The sequence below is a fragment of the Haliotis rubra genome, unplaced genomic scaffold, assembly GCF_003918875.1.
Source record: "Haliotis rubra isolate DU_JTF1 unplaced genomic scaffold, ASM391887v1 Scf574, whole genome shotgun sequence".
Classification (NCBI taxonomy): domain Eukaryota; kingdom Metazoa; phylum Mollusca; class Gastropoda; order Lepetellida; family Haliotidae; genus Haliotis; species Haliotis rubra.
In genome coordinates this window covers 9,003-24,115 of record NW_025767273.1, presented here as the reverse complement: position 1 = coordinate 24,115, position 15,113 = coordinate 9,003, and the positions used below count along the sequence as shown (strand labels likewise).

General features: G+C 36.1%; 1 long non-coding RNA gene across 1 annotated transcript; it reads right to left on the bottom strand.

Annotated features, from left to right (window-relative positions):
• Window positions 1-14,494: 14,494 nt before the first annotated feature.
• LOC124254541 lies at window positions 14,495-14,864 on the bottom strand. Its single transcript, XR_006892485.1, has 2 exons — window positions 14,797-14,864; window positions 14,495-14,731 (listed from the first exon to the last, which is right to left on the bottom strand). It is a non-coding gene; the product is annotated as an uncharacterized LOC124254541 (long non-coding RNA).
• Between the last annotated feature and the right edge of the window lie 249 nt (window positions 14,865-15,113).

Below are 15,113 nucleotides of genomic sequence, written 5' to 3'. Positions count from 1 at the left end.
TACTTGTGTTCAGATCGCTTCACGGAAGTTAAAGAATCAAAACTACTTACTAGTTGTAGTAAAATATGTATATGATTGATGACCATAAAGATTTTCCATGACACAACTTGTAACATAACGATTTCTTCCTCGGAAGTGAGGTTGTGGTCGAAGTAACAATAATATTGTAAGTAGTATTATATTGACACCCACCTCGCTGCCAGGAGAGAAATTGTTATGTTATACGCTATGTCATGCAAAATCCTATTGGCCATCAATAAAATGAATATTTTACTACCAGTAGAAAGTAGTTTTGATTTTGTAACTCGGTGAAAACAAACCTAAATAGCATTTATCCTCAGACTGGCGGATGTTCCCGACAGGGCGCCGCCATTTTGGAAAATCGTAAAGTCTGTTAGAATTAATGAGATTATAGTTTGTTTTCATCAAGTTAGAAAATCAAAACTACTTTCTACTCGTAGTTAAATATGTATTGGAATCATAACCAAACGGATTTTGCATGACACAACTTATAACATAACGATTTCTTCCACGGAAGCGAGGTGGGGGTCGAAGTTACAATACTGCCCGATAAATTTCTTGCTACATTCACATGGTTAATGTCCACTCACCAGTATGTAGATACTAGTCAATGTGCGTCTTTATATTTTGTCTTATAATCCTAATTAGTTTGTTATCATACTTGTATGCATTTTGAAACTTAATATAAAGCAGACGATCTGCTGATACTTATAGTGAATTTATAACAGAACTGTAATAGCTAGACATTTTATAGTTTGCCAATGTGAATCATAATCCGCACACACACCCTAGTGTATGTTTTCTGTCTCATTACACTTCACGGCGAAAAAAACAATGATTCTGTTGAATGCTACGACAAATGAATAAAAACAAAATGCAAATATTAAAATTAAAACAGATTAAAGTTATAGGAACAATATCAGGCCATTACCTTGTTCGAGGAATGTATCCATCAATGTCCACAAAACTGTTCCAAATGATGTGTCTTTTAACAGTTTAATATACGAAAAGTGATCAATCTTTTCAGGTATTGGTGTATAGTCTCATTGGCCACCCAAGATAGCACACCTGGCAACTAATTGCATAATGTCCGCCTTTCTTTAATAACAGTAATTTAGTTAGCCAATAATGGGCAATCAATCAATGTATTGCCGGTTAATCCTTTGAACGAAGCACGTTGTTTTTACGCAGACACCGACACGACAGAGTGTATTCAGTATAGATTAGTAAATCTACATACATAAACACTACCTTTTGACAATTCCGCTGTGTAAGATAAAAGTAATTAATCAATCAGCGTGTTATCGGTTAATTCTTTGATCGATGTTTATAATGTTGAATATTTACTCCAGACACAAGAAATGCCAAATGGGAACCTTTGTCGGGTAATCTAAGTGTGTTACCACTAATTATACCTGTTATAAATTCATTAACTGACCATCAAGTGAATGATGACAAATAACATGTGTAGGTTTATACCACCTAACACGGGTTACAACAAGGGAGTATTAATTGCTGTATTGCATGTGAAAACTTATGGGCCGACACTGTTTTTAGAATACCAACAGATTTTTACACGACATGATTAAATATCGAGGTAAAAAAACACAGAAATGGGATCAATTTAGATCAGTCATTATACAAATAGGGCCTAACGACACCAATCGATTTTGACAGAATCGTCTATGAAAACAAGTTGTAACTCGGAAACTAGGCAAAGCAGGAGACAAAATTAAATGACAGTAGATTGTGAGAACATATAGCTTTCATTTTCCCCAACAACTGTCACGATTTCAGGTTTATACAAGCCTGTAAACAAGATAATTTACCCCCTAAAATGTAGATGAATTCTGCATCGGCTCTCAAAGCTATTCCTCATATGACGTCACAGAGACGCGCCGCTCTGATTGGTTGAAATTTCGTTCGCGGGTGTGAATTGTGCACTGTTGTCAAAAAGGTCGATTTAAGTCAATTAAAGGTCGAAATGAGTAGTTTTAATGACTGGGTTTCATTTATAACGATGCCAGTTAGTGATTTATGTATTTGTACCCCCTAGGGTTTATGTGATACAGCGATTACTACTCCCTTGCTGTAACCGTGTTTGGTGATATAAACCTACAACCGTTTATTTGTCATCATTCACTTGATGGTCAGTTAGTGAATTTATAACAGGTATAATAAGTGGTAACATCACTCAGATTACCCGACAAAGATTCCCATTTAGCATTTCTCATGTCTGCACTAAATATTCAACATTTTAAATTAAGGTCTTATGTACTACATGTTATGTAATATATGCATGGAGGTGCAGCAAAGGAACTATCAGCTGAGTTAAAAACAAACACAGATGTAAGGATTAACCGATAACACGCTAATTGATTTATTACTTTTATCTTGCACGCCGTATTTGTCAAAAGGGCCCCGTCAAAAGGTAGGGTTGTTTGAAGAGTTACTAACGTATACTGAAGTGGTTTATTACTGTGAAGTAGACATTTGTGATGTTTATAACAACAATAAGGGCGTCACGCAGGGATTTTCAAGTTGACCGCATTTGTAGAACATTAGACATAATCTGTGATGATAAGCATGCAGGTAACACTAAATTCCAAAGTTGAAAATAAAATAAATTGTACAACGAAGTGATATACGTAGAAAATACCAGATTTTAGAGAATATTTTACTTTATTCATGATATGGCAACAACAATGAAATTCATTAAAGTGACATCTTAGCACAAATTATTTTAATCATCATCATGATAAAACAATTTCATAATACATGTACATAGTACGCATCCAGTCTACACTGCAGTTTCATTAAGTATGAAACTGCGTCTGCGAACGCAATTACACTTATTCTGCCTGCAGACAAATCATCAGTGGCATTGTAAAATATATTTATGTTTTCTGTTGTATTTATTGTCACAGCGGATATTTTTACCTTTCAATCATTGTTGACACGTTTGTGGTTACGTATGTCAGGATGTTTGGTGACTATATCATCGACAGTGGAGACAGCTGAGTCTCTACAACATACCTAGGACATCCAAGATGCAGCATTTCTCTAAAGTGTACCATACATAGATCTCTTCCACCTCATGAAGTCGGAATAAACTTTTACTCTACAGATGTACCTGCTGTTTTGCCATAATCAATGACTGTCAAAACAAGCTTCGAATTCATTGATTTTCATTATGTAAGTGAACAAGGGGTACTAGTACCTATTTCGTTAGGTAGTTCAGAAAGCTAATCCCTTAAAACAATATGCACCGTCATCCCTCCAACATCAAAGGATTTTCAATGTAATAACAAAGGTCTGCTTCCAGATAAGACATCACTGAATACACCCACATTCTGTCGTGTAAACACAGCCACCTTCCTTCGAGGATTAACCGATAATATTTGATTATTTAAAAGAATTGTGGACATTATGTAAATAATTGGCAGGTGTATTATCTTTGGTGTCCAATGAAACACGGTCACGTGACATGGGACAGGTTTTTGGGCAGCTGCAGATGAATGGCATATCGTTCCATTATGTGGATACTGATGGATACATTTCTCGAACAAGGTAATAGCCCATTAGTTTTGTTATAACGTTAGTTGTTTTTAAGTTTGATGTCTGTATTTTATTTTTATTTTTTTCTTGTAGCATTCAACAAAATCATTCCACTAGGCGAGACAGACAACATGTACTAAGTACAAAAAATCACCTCAAATGATGAGAAAGGTCAAGCTTAGTCAACAAAGATAGGAAAACATGCATTTTCATATGGGTTTCACATATATCTCTTGAAAAATGAACAACTTACTATTTCTATATTTTCTCTGAATGTAAATCACCATTTAATATGTCAATAACATGGAAACTAAATGAAGAAACAATCACCTTAAATGATAAGTTCGGATAGAGCTTAGTCAACTTAAAACTGGGAAAACATGCATTTTCGCTTATTATTGTGGGTCTAATCATACACACAAAGGCGGACGTATCTCGAAATTATGATAACCACAATGAAATTTTGTGATAAAGGTAGATATTTACAATGTCAATATAGAATGAACTGCAATCCATGCATTTTGTATTGAAATTTTCAGCAAGTAATGGAGCTACACATGTACACTCCGAGGACATTTAAACTTTCCGGTTTGACCATTCTCGCCGTTCTTCGCGCTCAAGGCTCTAGGTATGTACTCGTCTCCTTCATTCGTCACCACTCGCCCCTTTCCGTAACCTGCCAGAAGCCTCGTCCCCCTCTCGATGCTTGCTATCATTCGTCACCACTCGCCCTTTCCGTAACCTGCAAGAAGACTCGTCCCCCTCTCGATGCTTGTTATGTGCGAAAATACGACAAACCAATAAGAACGCGCGTAAATGACTGCTGTGCTTTGGTAAAAATAATACGGAGTACTTAAATCGTTTATGGCATTATGGCATTGTTTAAAAATATGAAAAATATATATCGTCATATTGAAAGTACAAAGAACTTAGCTAACATAATTTTGCTGCCTATTATGGTGTTTTGATAAGAATCATGCGATTGACGGTGAGAGCTTCAAATACACGCACGTGCGTTTGTTGACATAACGGCTCTCATGGGTCCAACTGAGGATGTTTCTGCGGGCTTGCTATGGAGATTGTACGTGCGCTTCCAACAATTTTAGGAAATGTAATTATAAATCGCTACGAGTTTCAAAACAATAATATTATATCTGTATGTAACTAATCAACTTTAATCTTTAACATTGGGCATATATTTAAATTCTCTGGGAATATTTTAGTCTGACCTTCTTGTGGTCATTAATATATTTTCAGCGAATTCAGTTAAAAATCCACTTGTGGTATGACAGCAAGGTTACACGTATGTTCAGTTTGAAATATTATAAAAGTCATTTTTGAGTTTCTGCTTTGGGATTTCATGTAGCGTTTTTGTTTACAAATTTTATTTGCGTATTCAATAAAACAAATCCCATTTGTGATTATGAAACCCTTTTCAGAAATATAATTGGAAATATAAGGTGAATATCTGGTAATAATTACGTCAGAATATGTCTTTAACAAATATGTTGTTTTCTTTCTTTTAGTTGTACCAAGGAGGTTTAATTCTTTAGAATAAATAGTAAAAACAAAAACAGCAATACAATGTATGAGTACTTCGGTGATATTAAGTACCATTGGAATCAAACAGGAATAGAGTTATCGTTCCTATTTGAAGTAGTTCCGATGTTCCTACGCCAATATGAAATCCTTCCAGAGGGGCACGAGTCGGTATTCGGCTTGTCCCGGAATAACACGAAGTTGGTCACGAATGCGTCTCCTTGTAACGCAATGTTGGCCCTCAGTTGGGATTGCTGAGACACAACAATATGCTGTGCGGAGTTACGTCCCTTGGTACCGGTGATTGTTGATTTTCCGGGTTTGCCAGCGCCCATGCTCGTGAGTTTCAGCAAAATGTTAAAGGTCAATATTTGCATTGGCTGTGCTCCAACACAAGATCTGATAACTGGAATACTGTTCAAAGCGTCGGGAAGCCCAACTCGATCATTCACTCACCAGACAAACTTGGTGTAAGTTACGACAATTACGCCAATTAAGCGTCATTAGTCCAAATTTTCCAAATGGCCACTACAAGTATGGATGTTTTGGGATGTGTTTTATTGCACACATGTAGGCAGCGTTCGAAATAGTTACTCGCCCGCTAGCCAAATGCTAGGGAAAAATAATTGTTCCTTGTCAATATCAAAGAAACCCGTCAAGATTCGGGTTAGAATTGGTCTTGTTTTAGGTGGTAACGCTTGCTGACCAGTCCAGGCGTGATCATGTACAGATCGTCATTATACAGCTGGTATATTGCTGAATGCTGCGTTACAACAACAAACAAACAAAGCATTAAAGAAATTTCATGCTCGAACAAAACGCCAACATCAAGCTGTGCTCTGCGCATCAATATGGAGGACAAGTGTGATGAGGTCAACTTTCCAAATGTCAACTATTATTTATGTCGAGATTTCTTCCAACATCTCCAACAAACCGTGTCTCTATTTCAAACATTTGAGGTACAATGCACTTTCTATGAACATTTCAAACCGCGTCATAGGACGCTTGTTCAAAAGTGATTACAGCCTTCAAGGCCTAAGTAAAGCTTTAAAAGCGTTTTATTTCAGACACGTTGAGGATATTTCAAAATAATGTCATAACTTTGCATCTTTTTCAGTTTGATAATTGCCTTTCCATGTGTTTGTGACGGGTGAGGTAGGTTTCACTCACTTTTTGCGAACACCTGGTATTACCACTCTTTAAAAGTGATTCATAAATAAATTTTATGATATAATCGGTATTTAATAATTGACTTGCCATTCCATGTGTTTGTGATATTTACATTCTACATGTTCCCAGAAATATACCGATGACACTTCACAGTTGTTTACAAATATCACGACATCTAATCTTAATGGAGCCACATTTTCAAAGAGGCTGCTGATGATGTAAAGTCTGACATATTTTACACTTGCAAGTTGGCCTTGTTGTTAAATACTCTCAGAATGCTTTGATGGCTCTGCAAACTGATCTCATCCGACACTTGCGGACAAAGTTAGCTAAACGCTAGCATTTCTTTTTCTTCTGATGATTCCATAACATTTTGTCCGATAAATAAAGGTTCGGATTGTAGGTTCAAAATCAAATGAATAAAATAAAGATACAATTTCATGAAAGGGGTTTCACGAACATGTCAGTCCATGAACCTTAGCTTCTGGCCTTTTGTTTGCACAGTAAGATAGGAGAAGACAAGGCATCACAACGAGGACCTTTGATATATGCAGAAGTAATACTCTAAATACTCTAATACTTTAAACGTATCCTTAAATTTCGCCCCGTCTTTCGTCGCCAATCCCGAGCCCAACTAAATTCTAAAGCCACATGCAAAGTATTCAATGTTCTACCCTAGATGATAAAAATGTCACTGGTAGCAAATTCCAGGTCATATATTTCGCACTACACGACATGCTCAAAGTGCAACAGACTTAAGCATTTCAAAGGCAGCCTGGCAACGTGTGCACGTCCGGGAATAACCAGTGGGCAACTGGAGGCGATATCAGCGTTCAGCTGCACCTTTATCAAGCAGAATAACGATACATTAAGTTTACAAAGTTTGCACTGTCTGCCTCGAGTCGTAGAGTAAAATGAAATGAAATGAAATCATTATGTTTTGATGTCACTGTTCCCAATGAGTGATTGAAGATAAATGACGGGCAATCCATACCATGTTACTGAAGTAATTTGTCCGTAAAGTCACTGTACTTAGGATGGACACATGTAGTATTAGGTTCTTTTGCATGTGATAGATCCTGCATGATCACGAGGGCCAAGGCAACACATGTAAATTGGGATAAAAGGCAACGTCAAGATCTGTCTGTGATCCAAGCCTGTGATCACCAACGTTCAAACTACCTTAGCGCTAAGACTGTCGTAAGTCCTTGGTTAAGATATGGGAGTGACGGACACCTTATAGCACTAAGATCACTTTGTACAGCGGCATCCAGATGGATATGATCCACTTCGGAATATAGTTCAGGTAATTAATTTTTTGTAATTGTTACCTGTACAGAATATTTGTCCAGTGGATATCCATTTCAATATTCAATGCCAGCTAATATCACAAAAACATTAATTACATTACATTAAATAATTTATCTAGGGGTTCTAGCACGTCAAAAACAAATACATTGATAATGTCGCCCAAAAAGCATTTTTCTTATGCTTTCTGTAAATGTACCGAATATTTTTAAATGTATCGTTGTTTTATTAATGCGACACAATGAGATAATTATTTGTGACAATGATTATAATAATTGTTTTGTCGCGCATTCTGTATCTCATTGTCTTTTTTACTTTAGCTTCTTTTTAATTAAAATTTGGTAAACTTTGTAGATTTAATACTGTTGAGGATGAAGTTCACTTTATTGTTGGTGGTTGTCCCGTATGCTCTGATTTACGTTACGATATCTGGAATTACGTAGAATCAGTAGAACCAGGTTTTCTTCAACTACCACCAGTCGACTAGTATCTCTAATGGATAATAGAATGTCTTATAAGCCACTCGCTGCACTCCTTTCAAAAATGTAAAGTCCTCGTCAGCTTCACATCTCTTCTTAAATTATTGTGTGTACTCAGGTGTATTTCATCACATTATAGTGTGTGTTAAATTTTTTGTATGTACATATGTGTGTGTCTATGTATATATGTTCTACTTTTTATCAATACGTTATTTTAATATAACAATAATTTTAACGAAATCCAGTCTCAGCAGGGTCTGTTGTCAGGATGCCGCTTTAGCATATCAGTGTCTTTTCCAAATTTGACGCATCAATGGCAAAATGATGTCCGATGCAATTCCCTCTTTTGACTTATACCATACGTTCCCGTATTATTTCAGGTGAACAATTGCATATGTTTCTTACAGGTGCCACCAGTGGGGCAGGATACGCTCACCTTTTCGCAAACATCATTATTTCATAGTGATTCATAAACACATGCTCTGTCATCGTATCGCATGGTGACATTCCCTGGATTTGTTTACAAACAACATTGTGCAGCTGTAATAATTCTGAAACAAATATCTGCCCATGATATAGTCACATTTGTACAGCATTTAGCAGAGATTTCTTATGGACGTGGAAAGGGTTTTGTTGCTTTTATTGTGTTCATATACATGTATGTATGTAGTATACATGTATGTATGTATGTATGTATGTATGTATGTATGTGTGTGTGTGTGTGTGTGTGCGTGCGTGCGTGCATGCGTGCGTGCGTGCTCGCGTGCGTGTGTTTGGTAGATTGGCATGTGACACAATAATAAAATACGCTCAGTCTCGAATATCTGCTTAATAGGATCTCATTTGACGTAGAAAAAAAATAACTATGAAAATTATACACAGAGTGTTCATGAAAGGCTAAGCCCGGTTATTGTATGAAAACCTTGTGTAATTTTATTTTAAACCTCAATTCAATATCGACTTAACGTTCTGGGGTTAACCCTTATAGTCATCGCCGCTGAAAACCTGGCTTTCATGTACATCTACTAATGATCAGCACATTATGACAAATGAATTAATTATGCAAACTATGATTAGGAAATGTTTATTATTTTATAAGGTGATATTTGTGACATTTTAGCGGAACAGTCAAACATGCACTATCTTGATGGATAACGGTTATATATTTGTGACGCCCTCACATCGTTTATCCATATCCTGGGCACAGTAAACATTCTCGTATGCACATAAGCAGTAAATGGGATTGCATAACGACGGTACGGATCAATTTATGGTAAAGGAGTACTTGTGGATGAATGTGACTGGCGATCACTCGATTTTACTATGTCAGTGAATTTAAATGTGTTATTTTTCATTTTTTGGTAGATAATCTTACCTCCTTGTGCCAAAAGAGGTGGAGTGTGTTCATGTCATTATTATTCCACAGACGGTAATTTCTAGTGTGATGTATTATGGCTACAAATACATTTCTGTTGTGCAGTAACATCCAGTTTTAAAATATTTTGTGTAACAAATTTTGTAATTGTCTTCAAAATAGTACCGAAAGATCTCCTATTATTTTAGAATACCTGTAAAATGTTTCTGTCATAAAGTGCAAACATATGCCAAATACTTCAAATCACCTTGTGATAATATAATATTCAAAATATACAATTCACAAATGCATATGTGCAGCAATTCTGCAGATACTTCACATTAATGAGTGTAACTTAGTTTGTTGGAAAACATGCAAAACAAAACATTTTACAGACAATCGACGCCTGTTTGCATTACACCTCAGTATTTTTGACGAATTACATTATAAATATTTATAACAGTTATATGCCTCCGTATTTTTTAGTGGTGGCCTTGTCAGTTCAATAAAAAACAATCACTGTATGATTTTACAATTTGTTTTTGTTAAATGCAACATGTAATCCGTATTGATGCTGTATATCGAACGTGACGTGAACGGTGGAGTGAAGGGTGTGTGTCTACCATTATTGGCATGAGTATATATGTGATTATTTATAATTTACACAGTGAGCACATCTCGCGGGGCCTCATTCATTTCAAATCAAGCGCCGGTTTCGGGACAACAATTTTAATTACGCGGTCTGACTGCCAGGTGGGCAGCACCTGCTCCCTCGACCGTGACGGACTAAGGGACTGGGCAGCTGTCACCTTGGCAGGAATTTCTTCAACCTAAACAGTGATACAATAAGAACGGTTGGATGTATTTCCCGTAATAAAAGTACCCCAGCAGTGTAAACCTTTTTTCAGATTTTCCGATGCGTTGATCATATGATGACCGATCCAATTTGATCCTATTTCTGTGTTTTTTGCCTCGATATTTAATCATATCAAGAAACAATGTGATGTTTGATGACCTATTATTTTTTTAAAACCACACAGCGTATTAGATTTTGTAGACAATTAATACTGCATGCAATACAGCGATTACTACTCCTTGCTGTAACCGCGTTTGGAGATATAAACCTACAACCGTTTATTTGTCATCATTCACTTGATGGTCAGTTAATTGAATTTATAACAGGTATAATAAGTGGTAACATCACTCAGATTACCCGACAAGATTCCCATTTAGCATTTCTCATGTCTGCACTAAATATTCAACATTTTAAATTAAGGTCTTATGTACTACATGTTATGTAATATATGCATGGAGGTGCAGCAAAGGGAACTATCAGCTGAGTTAAAAAACAAACAGAGATGTAAGAATTAACCGATAACACGCTAATTGATTTATTACTTTTATCTTTTGCGCCGTATTTGTCAAAAGGGCCCCGTCAAAGGTAGGGTTGTTTGAAGAGTTACTAACGTATGTACTGAGTGGTTTATTACTGTGAAGTAGACATTTATGATGTTTATATAATAACAATAAGGGCGTCACGCAGGGATTTTCAAGTTGACCGCATTTGGAGAGACAGTGGACATAATCTGTGATGATAAGCATGCAGGTAACACTAAATTCCCAAGTTGAAAATAAAATAAATTGTACAACGAAGTGATATACGTAGAAAATACCAGATTTTAGAGAATATTTTACTTTATTCATTAAAGTGACATCTTAGCACAAATTATTTTAATCAGCATCATGATAAAACAATTTCATAATACATGTACATAGTACGCATCCAGTCTACCACTGCAGTTTCATTAAGTATGAAACTGCGTCTGCAAATTGCAATTACACTTATTCTGCCTGCAGACAAATCATCAATGGCATTGTAAAATATATTTATGTTATCTGTTGTATTTATTGTCACAGCGGATATTTATACCTTTCAATCATTGTTGACACGTTTGTGGTTACGTATGTCAGGATGTTTGGTGACTATATCATCGACAGTGGAACAGCTGAGTCTCTACAACATACCCAGGACATCCAAGATGCAGCATTTCTCTAAAGTGTACCATACATAGATATCTTCCACCTCATGAAGTCGGAATAAACTTTTACTCTACAGATGTACCTGCTGTTTTGCCATAATGAAAGTGATGAATTTGAAAGTATGGCCAGCATATTATGTACCCAAATTGATGAGTTGGTGCTTACTCATATCAATTAATGACAATCAATGATTGTCAAAACAAGCTAAGTGAGGTCAAATTCATTGATTTTCATTATGTAAGTGAACAAGGGTTACCTCTTTCGTTAGGTAGGTCAGAAAGCTAATCCCTTAAAACCTTATGCACCGTCAGCCCTCCAACATCAAAGGATTTTCACTGTAATAACAAAGGTCTACTTCCAGATAAGACATCACTGAATACACCCACATTCTGTCGTGTAAACACAGCCACCTTCCTTCGAGGATTAACCGACAATATTTGATTTTTAAAGAATTGTGGACATTATATAAAAATTGCCAGGTGTATTATCTTTGGTGTCCAATGAAACACGGTCACGTGACATGGGACAGGTTTTGTGCAGCTGCAGATGAATGGCATATCGTTCCATTATGTGGATACTGATGGATACATTTCTCGAACAAGGTAATAGCCCATTAGTTTTGTTAAAACGTTAGTTGTTTTAAGTTTAATGTCTGTATTTTATTTTTATTTTCTTGTAGCATTCAACAAAATCATTCCACTAGGCGAGACAGACAACATGTACTAAGTCACACAATTTAGGGCAAATGTGTGTGAAATATGATTCCGTTATATTTTAGGTACTCTATAACATATCTAGAAATTACAGTCATTTTTATAAATTTATTAGGTTCCAAAGTGCTTATAAATATAATATTGGATTAATAATGATAATGCTATAATTAAAAGGCAAAACGTTCATTGACTTCATTTTCTTTCAATCCTAACAGTATTCACTACTGGCAGATGAAGTTAAACTTAAATATATTTTATGTCTATAAGTCTACTGTATATTTTGTTGCGGCCTGTATTATGTTCTTTATTGAACATTTGCGAAAATATTGCCCTTTTTATTACAGTTATGTGTAATGTGCATAACCACTCCCAGTTAGTTGTATTAGTATGCATCACTTTGAGAAACATTACAAATGGAAAGCCAATGGGTAACTGAAACCTAATGGAGCCTTACCGATTCCTCAGTAATTTATAAGTTTAAGGTATCTGTAAGTTTACCTAACAAAAAGTAAAGCAGACAAAGTAGAATCTAAGTTTCCATATTCTTTCAATTAGGTTTAACATTTCCTGAAATTAATCTTGTTTCATGTGACAATATCTTTTATTTGAATTCTGGTGTACAGAAACACTGAGATCACTAAACTGAAACCTATATACATGTAATACATAGACAGTTTAACGTAGGTTACTGTAGGTTTCTGGATATATGCTGTATATACTGGTATATATTGAGTCAAAGTAATTTCCTCTACGTTCGTTTCATGCAAGTTCCCATCAATGATGGTTTCCAGTTGCTTTATGCAATGATACTTTTCTGTAAGTTTCCTTTTTCTGGAAACTAACTTTCTTAGTTTCCGGCAGTTTCCAGTAGCCAGAAACTAACCTTGTTGGTTTCCGGCAGTTTCCAGTTTCAGATACAAATATTTTCACAAACAAAGAGTTTCTAGGACTTCAGTCCTCCGCCACAACAAGCACATGTAGTCTCACCGTGACTTTGTTCAAAATTGCCTCTGTTGGATAAAGTCATGTGACTATAACCTTCTAGCGCCTAACAGGCAGCTTAGGTTATCCAGGGTAATAATAATAATCAGATTCTTATAAAGCGCCGCGAGCAATCACTTGGTGTTTGGAGACTATTTGTGCGCTATAGAAGATGACTATTCATTAAACATAACCATACAACACACACCACACACACACACAGACACACACACACACACACACACACACACACACACACACACACACACACATACATACATACATGCTTGGATACATGCTACAAAATGTCATATTCTGCACTGCCAAATATAAATTATGACATCTGATCATTCAGAATGCTAGAGGTATAACATAACACCACTATAAGCATAACATACTTCACACAGTTCAACACTGTACATAGCTCAAAGCATACAACACACTATTCATAACGCTGTACATACATGCACATATACAGTCCTTAGACTGTACGTTGACACTCAACCACACACAGTTTGTACATATACGTTTTGATATAAAATAGGTACATTAAGAAGCAAGTAATAACAGAAGTATATTACTAAATAAACATTTCCTTCTTAAACATTTAAAACTTGTTTGGGCTATATTAAAATACATATTTTGAATTAAATAGATCACCGTCGGAGTCCAAAAATCAAATTCAGGCACTTCTCTGGATAATTGAGAGTGAAGTTGATATCTGATGTCACTGGAGGGCGGGCAACATGTGACAAAATGGTTCCCATCTTCTACACTCTGAGTGTTGCAGAGTTTGCAATAACGTTCATCAGCTGGGATTAGAGGGGAGCTGAATGTGCCCGTTTCTAAGGCTAATTTTAGAGATCCACACCTCGGGGATGCGACAATTGATCTGTGCGGCCGTGGGAGTGTGACTTAGGATTCAGTACACAAATCATGTTTAAACAACTGATATGTCCTAAATTTTGGTAGATTATTTACTTCAATTCTCCAGTTCGGTTAAAAAGTATTTGACAGATATTTTTAATAACATTGTTTATCACCCAGAATGTTCTCTGCGTTGATAGTGTCAGCACATCTATTAGGTTAAATTCCTCAAATATGTTCACTACTTTTGTTTCCCAGGATTTTGCTCTAGTTTTAGACCATTGGTGAATAGCATTATTGAGCCTTTTTGACCCCATCCGTTCAAGCCTATACCACAAACGAGCTACTTCAATGGGGTTGTAGTCAAAAGGGCCGAAAAATAAAGTCAAAAGGGCCGAGGCTAAAGGTCAAATGGGCCGAAATGAAAAGTCAAAATGGCCGAAAAATAAAAATTCATAAATTACATAGTAAAGTATCTCGACTCAGTGTCGACGTCATAGTCTGGCAGACTATGTCACCTCAACGTGGATAGAGGGCAATCTCCCAATGATAACATGGAACCATTAAGTTGGATTCCAACCAGATGACGGTGTACGAGTATGCAGACAGTGCATCGTATGTTCTTAAATTGAACAGCATCTTAACTGAACTTTAAGTGAAATATAGTATAAATGATAAGATGATTAACATGTTAGATGAGACTTTGTACATATTTTAAGTGAAATATAGTATAAAATGATACGATGATTAGCATGTTAGATGATACTTTGTACATATTTCAAATAATGATTTAATGAATACATATGTATGAATGATATGAACATGAGCGTATTGTGGTTGTCGCCTTCCTCTGGGATTAGGGTTCTTGTATAAACACACGAACCCATTGTTGCAAATGTTCACCCTTTTCGCACGAAGGCGAAAACGAAAAACGGCCAATGTTTATACACGCCCGAAAAAGTCGCCTTCCTGCGAGTGAACCGTTCCAAAGTGTATGTGAACTTGTATAAATTATGAACGAATGTACTTGTTCCTCTCATTTCGATCCGGTCTCCCACACATAGCAAGCACGCTCAACCCTCT